Raw genomic sequence first — 10,806 nt, 5'->3', positions numbered from 1 at the left:
TGAAAGATAACATTTCAATTCAGAAACTTGATGTGTTTCTGTAAAGATATAATTTTTTTTTAAAAGTAATGGAGTGTTTATAGGTGATTATCCAATCTCTAAGTTGCATTGAGCAGGTTTTTAAATTTCTTCATTTCTCTTCAAAGCAACCAAAGTACTATAAAATAATATAATTCCACTCAAATTTGGCCCCAATTTACGCAATTTTTTAGTGTCTCAGTTGCATTAAAGGTCATATGAAACGATTTTTAACACTATGATTTCCTTTCATAAATATAAAGCTTGGAATAAACAAATGTTAAAATACGTGATGTAACATTTTTTTGCCTTTGCATTACTGAGAAATAACCGTGAAAACTGAGCACCTGAAAAAATTCTTCCCCGCTTAGTGTTCTTGATTTTGTGGATTTATGACATCACACAGACCCACCGATGTAAACAATGCATCAAAACTAGTGTAATTTTACAGTAGTTTATCGATTAAATTTTAGTAATTTTTGCATATATGAACGTGTCTTTCTTTTCAAATGAGATCATTTGATTTCGTAGTAGCCTACAAATGACTTAGTTTTAATTGGTCGTTATAATGAATAAATCTAATATCTTTTTCTTTTCAAATGAGATCATTTGATTTCGTAGTAGCCTACAGATGACTTAGTTTTAATTGGTCGTTATAACGAATAAATCTAATATCAGCTTCTCACCAGAGTAAAATCATGATGAAGATCCCGTACTGCAGTGGAAATTTAACGAAAGAAATGCTCCAACATTAACAGCTGATTAATGAATTATCCTTATCCTTTTGAAATAGAAACATCATTTTCTTCTTCGGTACGTATAATGATTGAGCTATATTTAAAGGGAATTAAGCATTTTAATTGATTTTATTTATTTTGTCACATAAAAAAGTATAAGGCAGGCAAATGAAAATGTTTGAGGCATGGTGTACATAGTTTGTATGTAAGAGCTGCTGTAAAATGCCGGAAATTATTCTTAAATTTTCTTTTGAAATAACATAAATTTCTGACTTATTGATATATACATGTAGCAATATCTTTAGAAAATACTTTGTGTACACGTGTATTAACGTTTTATTAAATTAGATCGCGGAAATATGGCATTTAAGGATTTAGAAATGTATCGGTAAAATAAATCGGTTGTTTGATAAAAATAGTTGTGAACGAATGTGAAGATAATCAACAGATTTTTATCAAGAACAAGCATCAATAATGATAAAAAAAAAACGAAAGAAAAAATTGCGGAAGAAAGTGAGATAGAAGGGATCTGTGAGTAAACACCGCATATACACGTTGTAAAATCAAAAAACCGCACATACAAGTACACGTTTCAAAATCAAAACATTTGAAGAAATTTTTCTTAGACTAAAAATAATTAAATGGTAACTTATTTGTGAATTTGAAAGCGAAACAAACAATATATTCGGGAAGCGAATGAGGCACCACGAGGCCTATAAGTTGTTTAGGAAAAAAATCTTAATGAATTGCATGAACGTGCAAATGGGAAAAAACGACCAGTTATTTTTGAATTTGTCAATTTCATTAAAAAGATCGAAATAAAACATATATACATGAATATATTAAAATTATATTATACTTGCATGTGGATCTATGAAGAAAATCATTCATTCTCCGTGCAGTCTCGAAACTGAATACGTACTTGCTATTAAATATAAACGCAAACGATTTCATTTCTTCAGAGAAAAAATACCGACGTGGTTGATTGTTGTATAATTATACAAGTTTTTATATAAAATGGTATTTTTTTCTTTTAAAATGCTGCAAAATGACATGGATATTTGTATTCACAACATAGCTTTATAAGGCTATTGGGTCTTACTGACGTCATAAGCAAGGGAGGTAAGCCGCGTAAGTCAATGTTCCTTTTCCCGATTAAGTGATTTTGATCAACTGTGGCGCTCACATTTTGCATAAAATATTCAAAAAACAATGTCAGTCTTATAAAATAGGCACTTATGAGCTCATTCCCGTATATAACTAAATATGGTCAGGATATCGTTTCATATGACCTTTAAATTATATTTTATTTTTTGAATAGTTGCAATTTTATGGTTTTCACCTTTTTATTTCATCCCTTTGCAACCACTAGCAGTATAATGAAGTCACACGTCATTTTGTAATTCAATCGAAATTGGTCAAAAATTGACAATTTTCTTATCTTTTTCTGATTGGAAATACAGAGCGACGTTTTGAACAAGAACAAACTTTATGACACTTATAAGTATTGGATAGACACATTATTGGCACAGGTACCTGGCGTTATATACTTTTCTCATAATAAAAATAAATACCCGATATCTAATAATACCACAAGATACCCATCGTCACCATCTTGGATTTTTTTCAAACTGTCACATCAGCTGGAAGTTTTGCTTGAAACTTATCGGTAAAATTATTTTGCGATCCTTTCCGTCTTCCGATCGGCCATTCAACATCTATGCTTACACCCGATTCAACCAAAACGGTGCATTTCACCTGTCATTAATAAATATCACCACTCAATTCGCATCTACTGCCATAGATATGCGACAAAGAGATAAAGGGTATTAATTTCTCGCGTTTAATAAGGAATCCACGATAACGTCAGATGCCTGTGATCTTTGGTGAAAATGTTCTCTAAAAGAAAAACTGCTTGAAAAAAGCCGTTTAAACTAAATAGGCGGGAAAAGGTTAACCTTTAATGTTACATTTCAAATTGTGGGCATTTGGATCGAAAGAAAGAAATTATAAAAAAAAACAAAACACTTTACATGTATATTTGCACGAAGGAAGCAAAGAATTACAGTAATTTGATGATGTTGATTTAAGGGGGCCATGTTAATTATTAGGTCCATATCATACAAAATCTCCCAACTACTTGTAGTTAAACAAGTCCAAAATTCAGAAGAGATTTTAACGATTATCGATTAATGTCACCGGAAAATTGTTTCTTATAAATAGCTGCGGATCTGTCTTATTGAGGTTGACATTCGACATACCAACTTGAATTTTCAGAGCAGACTTAGATCTTCAGACACATTTCATTATTGAAGATAAATATCTTTACATGAACCGTTTTTGACATTGGCATCGGTAGCTAATTAAAGGGGTGCTACATGTAGATTTAGTGTAGGTCACTTAATTACTAACTTCAAATCATGTGTTGTTTTTCAGCAAAGCAAAGGAGAACTGTACCACAATGTAACCCAACCCACCACCAATGTAAAAGGCACATAGATTAGTGATAAGGATAACACAAGCATTATGAATTTAAAGCGGCTTTGGCTCGTGTCATATTAACTCTTAAGTTTATGTATGCATGATTTAATATATGCCGTCGTTTTCCTCAAGACAACATGGCCTCCTCAATCCTTAAATTCCTTTAGTAGTGATAGTGACAACTCTTTAACTGAACCTATAGACAAAATAGAAAGCAAAATGGAGAATAGTCATGGAGATCATAAGGGAGTCGGATTATATAGCTTTGAGCCGTGGAGGGATGAAGGAGTTGCGATTGTCGGGGACAACACGGTTCAGGACGCACAGAATTCTGTTCAAGTCAGAGAGGAGGATTATCTCTCGTGCTTTGTGTTTATAATGACTAGGCGCTTGTCCAAATAGTGTCTTATTTGTTGCAAATAAATTAACATAAACTTGGTGTATTGTTCATTTTAAAAACAGAACATTAACATCTTAGCTCTTTATAGTCCGAGATTCCTCAGATCTGGTAAAACTACCCCAGGCCAGGCCCCCTTCTATTTCACGTCCTTTACTTTGGTATTTGGGGGGGGGGGTAGCTTTAGAAAAATTACATATCAGACGCTTAAGTTTTTTGTTGGAGTTATGGGACTTTGTGACTTTGTAAGCGCTCTCATGCCTACAAATTTTAACGGATTTTCATTAAATTTATACCAAATGTTTATACCACTAATACTTTGGTCAAGTTCTTTTAGATTGTAGTATATTTTTTATATTTGCATTGCATATATTTGCGACAGGAAAAATAGAAAAAAAAATGGGTGGTGGGGGTAAAAAATGTTCCTCCCAACCTCCCCACACATTTAATTCTGGAACAGCCCTGAATGTTTAAAAATATTGCAATTTCATATACAGTATACTAGTACACTGCTTGACCGGCGGGGGACCCAGGAATTTTATTCTTGTTAAGATTTAAAACATTTTTACTATACGGCCATATTGGGGGACCCTAGAGCCTGAACCCCTGACCCAGGGGTCGTGAATTTCACAATTTAGGTAGAGGGCTTCATGGGCATCATTATCATGCATTTTGTTTTTTAAAAATATATATGGTAGAGAAGAAGATTTTCTAAGATTTAAATCAATTTTACTATATGGCCATATTGGCCCCACCCTACAGCCAGAACCCCTGACCCAGGGGCCATAAATTTCACAATTCTGGTAGAGGGCTTCATGGACATCATAACCATGCAACCAGTTTTCCCCTCATATGCGTGGGAGTAGAGAAGAAGATTCTTTAAATTTTGGCTTTTTTTGCATATTTGGCCCCGCCCGTTGCACCCCAGGGGTGGGAGAGCCATGAATTTTACAATTTACAGTCTTCTTACCATAGAGATGCTTCACACCAAAAATGGTAACGATTGGCCAGGTAGTTTTCAAGAAGAAGTTAAAAATGACAAATTGTTAACGCACGATGACGGACGAAGACCAATTGCAATATGTCACCCGAGTGACTCAGGTGACCTAAAAAGGGGGGGGGGGGTTGCTTTGAAAGGTGAAGTGTGTAATGGCACGGTGACTTCACAGGACAATCACTGTCATACAGCAATAACAATTGAGTATCAATGTTTTAATATTATATCAAAATGAACTATTATCACAATTCATCAAACTGCTAGATTTTTCAGGTTTAATTAAAAAAACCTGCATGCTTTTAATGGTCAACCTTTTAAAGCATTTAGTTTCATTCATAATGCACACAACTTGAATACGGTTTTTTCAACAAGCATACAATGCACATGAAATTAAAGAAAAAACTATACCGCTATATTTGCCATATATGTACCCCTTCAGGGTCTACAATAGGATGTTACTGTATCAACTTCTGCCCTATGGGCAGTGAATTTCACAATTTAAGAACAGGACATTATGAACCAAATAAAAACAATGTAATAAGTTTGTCTTCAGTAACTTTGATAGTACAGAGGAAAATATAAAATCTAACATATTTCACTATATGACCATATTAGAACCACCGCTAGGCCTGAGCCCCTGTCAAGGGAATCACCATTTTCACAAATTCAGTAGAGATATGCTTCTTGATCAGCAAAGCCAATTCTGTTGTTTATGTGTATTTGAATTCTTTCCGAATGTTTGTGTTTGCACGCTTCTGCAAGTTACCTTATTTTACTTTGAGCAGAAGATAAAGGGGTATTAACTGTTTTTTCAGTCTCGTCAAATTTAAGATAATGTGCAGATTATCTGAAGCTTTCTTTTGTTTTTCCGAATCATTTTCACTCAGAAGAAACTGGTTTCGGTAAGAGTCAGCCGCTACTCAGCTTTCCGATTAGCAAAGTCTTTGTAATGATATTGTGACCTCCTGGCAATAATTTATTGCTTATTGTGGCTTATACAAATTAAAACAAATCTTTGCATCGATATGATATTGCCATTTATGTTAAACTACAGGATCCTTTTTCTTTACATCAAGAACAATCCTTCCAGTTCTATAAATGTTGTCAAAATTCCTAGTTAGCATTACAGGTGCCCCTTCTTTCAAAATGAGAGTCTATTAAGCTTCAGTTCATCTCAGTAGTTGTTTGTATCCTTGAAAACATTTTAAAGCGGCATTGTCTAATCTTTTAGCTAATACAACATCAAAATATTTTCCATACAAACCAATTAAAATGATATTGACTTTCCCCTATTTACACCAGCAGGATCAGTCTCCTTTCAAATTTAGAAATATTAATATTTTAGGGGACTGCACATAATATTTTCCCCTATTCCTTCAGCAATGTTTTTCTTTGATAACCGATATTAACCTTAAATGTATACATTTTTAAAATTAATATATGTGCAATCATTAAACACACGGATTAAAACTGCTTCGTCCGATTTTATATCAAAATTTATTTTAATTTTAAACGATGGTTATGCTTAGTATATGTATAATAATAGACTTTGCAGTATTTTGTTCTAGTCAATTATGCCAAATTTCAATGAAGAAATTTTTAAAATACGTACAAAATTTGCTAACAAACACACGACATAAAAGGGTACCGCGTTTTTTCGCCTCATTTTAAATTTCATCCCTGACGACGAGGCGGGTATCATGGTTGTATTACGACTTTGACATCGTATTAAATAAAGGTCGAAATAATCAGACAAATTACAAATAAACATGTGTACGTTTTGTTTGCTAATATTTCTGAAATTTGCTTACTTTACAATCGATCCATAGCATGCGGGTTGAATACTAGTAACTCCAATCATTCGGGGGACGAAACCAAACGGTTTCCTTTTCTAAAAATCCCCGTGATGCACTTTGGTTTGTTTTTCGTTTGCCCAAACAGAAATTATTTTTATTTACTTTGAATATTTCTAACTTTGACAGGAGATTGATTCTGCTCGTGTAAATAGGAGAAAGTCCATAACTCTCTAAGATAAACGGTTTGTATGGAAAAAAATTGATACTGTAATAACAAAAAAATCGGACCAAGCAGCTTTAAAATTATTTTACCCAAATGTATCTGTAATCAGCGAGTCCTCGACCCAATTAATTCATATATTCCAAGAACCGAATACTTGTTATTTACACTTACTTATTTACACAATATCAAGATGTACATGTTTTATTTTTAATCAACGCTTGCAAGTTATCCTTCTTGGAGAAATATCAGAATTGTTTGAGCAATACAAGTCATAGCTTTCCTAAAAGTTTGCATGAGTAAACAAGATTATACCATTTGAAGCATGTATCAATTAGTCTATATTATAAGAAATAATTTTTAATTTAACAATTTCGGTATTTTTCTTATCCACTGCAAAGACATGTATATTACTTGCAATTAAACTAAATCATTATAATTTCAAAAGAATTAGGAATGTACATTTATCAAATAATTGTACGCTTGAAAGCGGAAGAGAAATCAGTCAAATTTTAAATTGTATTTGTTATATTCAGATGCAAAAAAAATGGCCATTTTTGTCATTTTTAACTAAGGAAAGTAATAGGAAAGGTTTTTGTTTTCAAATAAAGCTGCATTTGTACCATCTTCGCTAATCAAGGGTTACGATCCGCTCCTGTACTCTTTTCAAAAGAGTAGAGGCCCTTTGCTAGCGAAGATGTCAGCCCGCGGGCTGACTAAATAGGTAACAACTTGTTGCGATGACCCCCTCCTTTTCCACCATTCAATTTTAAATCAGGGTTAAACACGTACATGGTGAACCTCCTTTTTACCTTATAACTCGTGCTAATTGTTTCCTATAATATCCCATATACTGTTTTCTTTAATTAAGAATTTAAATGTTGACACATCAAACATGTGTCGGTTATCTTTTTAATGAAAAATATTGATATTGCTAGCTCCCAAATTTCAAACCTTAGGTATGCCTGACGTCAGGCAATTAGAAACGTAATGTTTTGGTTGAAATAACTGGATATTGATAAAATTCTACTAAAATTTGTATCGCTTTCTTAGTGAATATCGGGACTATAGACAAAACTATTTTGTAAGAACATTTATTTACTTCTTTCAAGCTGACGTGGTGTTGAAATGTCATTTTGAAACGAGAACTTGTGAAGCAGTTAATTCATCATCATTATACAAATAGCTTTTAAAATCACCATATATAATAGTATAAATAAAGAAGCCCAAAGGCTTTGACGGTCACCTAAGTAACCTTTTAGATTGACATAAAGAATCGTTTCCGAAATCCTCCCGTAAGTTAAACGTTTACGAGATGCAAATTTAATTTCAAGCGCTTATATACGACGCGTTTTGTAAACAAGTGCAGACGATTAGTATAATTAAAGTATAATTTACATCTGCTGGAAGCATAATTACATATAATTATGCTACGTCTACAAGACTGCCATGGCGTATGCTCGTCTACAAGACATGGGGGGTTCCAGGGGGCAAAGTCAAGGAAAAAGTCCCATCGAGGCTCACATTTTCGAAGGCAAAAACAAATAACTTCAAATGACCATAATTATTTTAAGACATTGCCGTCTGAACATGCAATTGAGCTGTCACTGCCAGCTGATGAGAAAGAGGCATGCGTGGAAACCGAGACTGAGTAGAGAGAAGGACGTCGCATTGTGCAACTTGGGCATCTTGTAAAACGGCTGTTTTGTCACACGCAAAATGCCCCATCCATGTAAAAGACACTGTGCGTGAAAGAAGATATGACCTAGGCTCCGTACAGCACGTACAGTGCTTCAACTGCAGCGCCGTATGCCCCGTCGAGACGGCAAGGCATGAATAAGCTTTTCTTTTTGTATGCGAATTGAACTACCGATTAATATTCTTACACATATGTAAAGAAAACGTAATTTGATTATTATGTATGTAACTGTATAAATGTTTAACTCTCAAAGCAAATGCATAAGAACAGTTTTTAGTCATCTACATCACACTACATGTTATTAAATATTTACATAAGGCTGTCATTGCATAGTAAATAAAGTAGTGCAAGGCGCAGTGCGTGCGCAAATAGTAAAATATGCCGGATGCCTTATGTGAACACAACAACTGTGATCGGCCGAAGAATTGAAACATTGTCAACTTTTGTAAATAAGAGACCAGCAGGCCTTTATCATTGTTTATAGTAAATGCACGGCTTTTTCTTCCACTACATTCTACAATTTTGTGACAAAACGGACCAATTTCGGACTTCACAGTTTTGATCGACTTAAAGAAGTGAACGAAGAAGTATTTGGTGCAAATTCGAAGACTTTTCGGGCAAACACACATCTGAAAACATTTAATTCGCTCGTGTAGAACTGTATCTTTGTGTCAACAACGAGGAATTAATCAAAGAACTGAAGTACTGACGGGAGTTGATTTTATCGATTATTATTTATTTTAAAATCAACGATATGTTTTGCTTGGCAAGTAGTTTATAATCTGTACTTGATACTTGATAAGAATTTCGAGAAAACCCCGTATGAATCATGTTGTGTAATATTTAACTATGTATCAGTAATTTGGAATATTCAAAAAATTGTATGAATCCAAGCAATATTGAACTATAGTCCTGTTCAACCAGATGCTCGGCTGTCTCCGTTAATCTCCGTCAAGCAAGAGATACTCTCTGCCAATGGGTACACCAGTTCATGTGATAGCTTGATGTCGCGACCTCGAAATATCTAAAGACTCTCTTCTTGTCGGAGATTTACCGAGACCCCTGATTGTTGAACAGGACTATATTAAACTCTGGCGTAGGAATACATACGACTGCCAAAAATAGTAATTTAAAATCAGACTATTTTCAAGGTATTAAGAAATACGTTTTCTTAAAAACAATGCTTCTGCATACATTACATCGAATTTATCGGTAATTTTCAAGAACTAAGTCTTGTCAGCGATGATGATTTGTGCTTAGGTCCAAACACTGATTCAGTTCCGATATGCCAGAGTAACTGCATAGGAGAGTTGATTAAAATTAACTCCCCAAAATGGGTTAAAATCAACTCCCAATCAAAGTACTGAAAAGCGCTAACCTAGCTTGGTTCTAAGAAAATTTACTGTGTGCAAGCGTAGGCGGAAATGAGTCTTATTGAAATTTTGGTTTATGTTTAATGAATATCAATTTAAAGTATCGAAGGCCAGATTTCTTTAAATATATGTTACATACTGAAGATGATGTGAATTAAAGCTGAACACGACTTGTATATGGATACTTGCCTGAAAGATATGTTGAAATCACAAATTATACCTTTTGAACAGTAATTTATCACAGTTTTTGACATTTTCTTGCAAAGAATCGATTTTTGTTTTCTATATTTTAGCTTCTGAATACGCACAATATTTTTTTTTATCACTGCGTAGAATCCCGTGCTGATGTACGTAAGCCCCGCAAACCAATCGTATCTACTCGGCCATTTCCGTCACCCAGATAACTGGTTCCCTTTATCTCTTACCAGTTTAAATGATGTATATTTCTGCTCATAGAGGGCAGTTATTCCTTGCACCGGAAATAGAAGTCTAACGACAATAAAGCGCTGAGCTATGCTTAGCGCTTTAAAAATGAGTTTGATTCCAACCCAACACTGTCTCAATATGGTCCTCCGAACACTTCCAACTACCTATTTAGCAGCAACCACCAAGATTGCAATAAAACCAGCAGCAGCGAGGAAAAGTAAGAGGATAAGCAGCATGTGAGTATAATAGGTGAGACACTGTTCTTGAACAAAATGTGTTTCAAAAGCAGTCATTCCGGTGTAAAGCAGAACGATGGCCCCCTTAGAATACAAAAAGATTGTTACACACTATACTTCATAATCATTCTGTTATTGGTAAACAAAGTAAAAATAATACCTGGTATATCTGACCATAAATAGTGCATAGCCTGAATCCAAGAAAAATTAAAAAAAAACCACTTAGAAAAATCCATCTTAACGAAGAATGCAAATGTTGAGAAAAGCAGAGAATATACGAAATATGAACATAAACAACCACATTATGGCTATTACAAGATCAGAATAGAGCGGATCTGATGGATCAATTCAGATCTAATGCATTGAACACCATGACTGAAAAAATACCAACTATATATTAAATAAACAAGAGGTCAATTGACATTA

This window comes from Crassostrea angulata, chromosome 1 (genome assembly GCF_025612915.1).
Source record: "Crassostrea angulata isolate pt1a10 chromosome 1, ASM2561291v2, whole genome shotgun sequence".
Classification (NCBI taxonomy): domain Eukaryota; kingdom Metazoa; phylum Mollusca; class Bivalvia; order Ostreida; family Ostreidae; genus Magallana; species Magallana angulata.
This window is presented reverse-complemented; position numbering follows the sequence as displayed.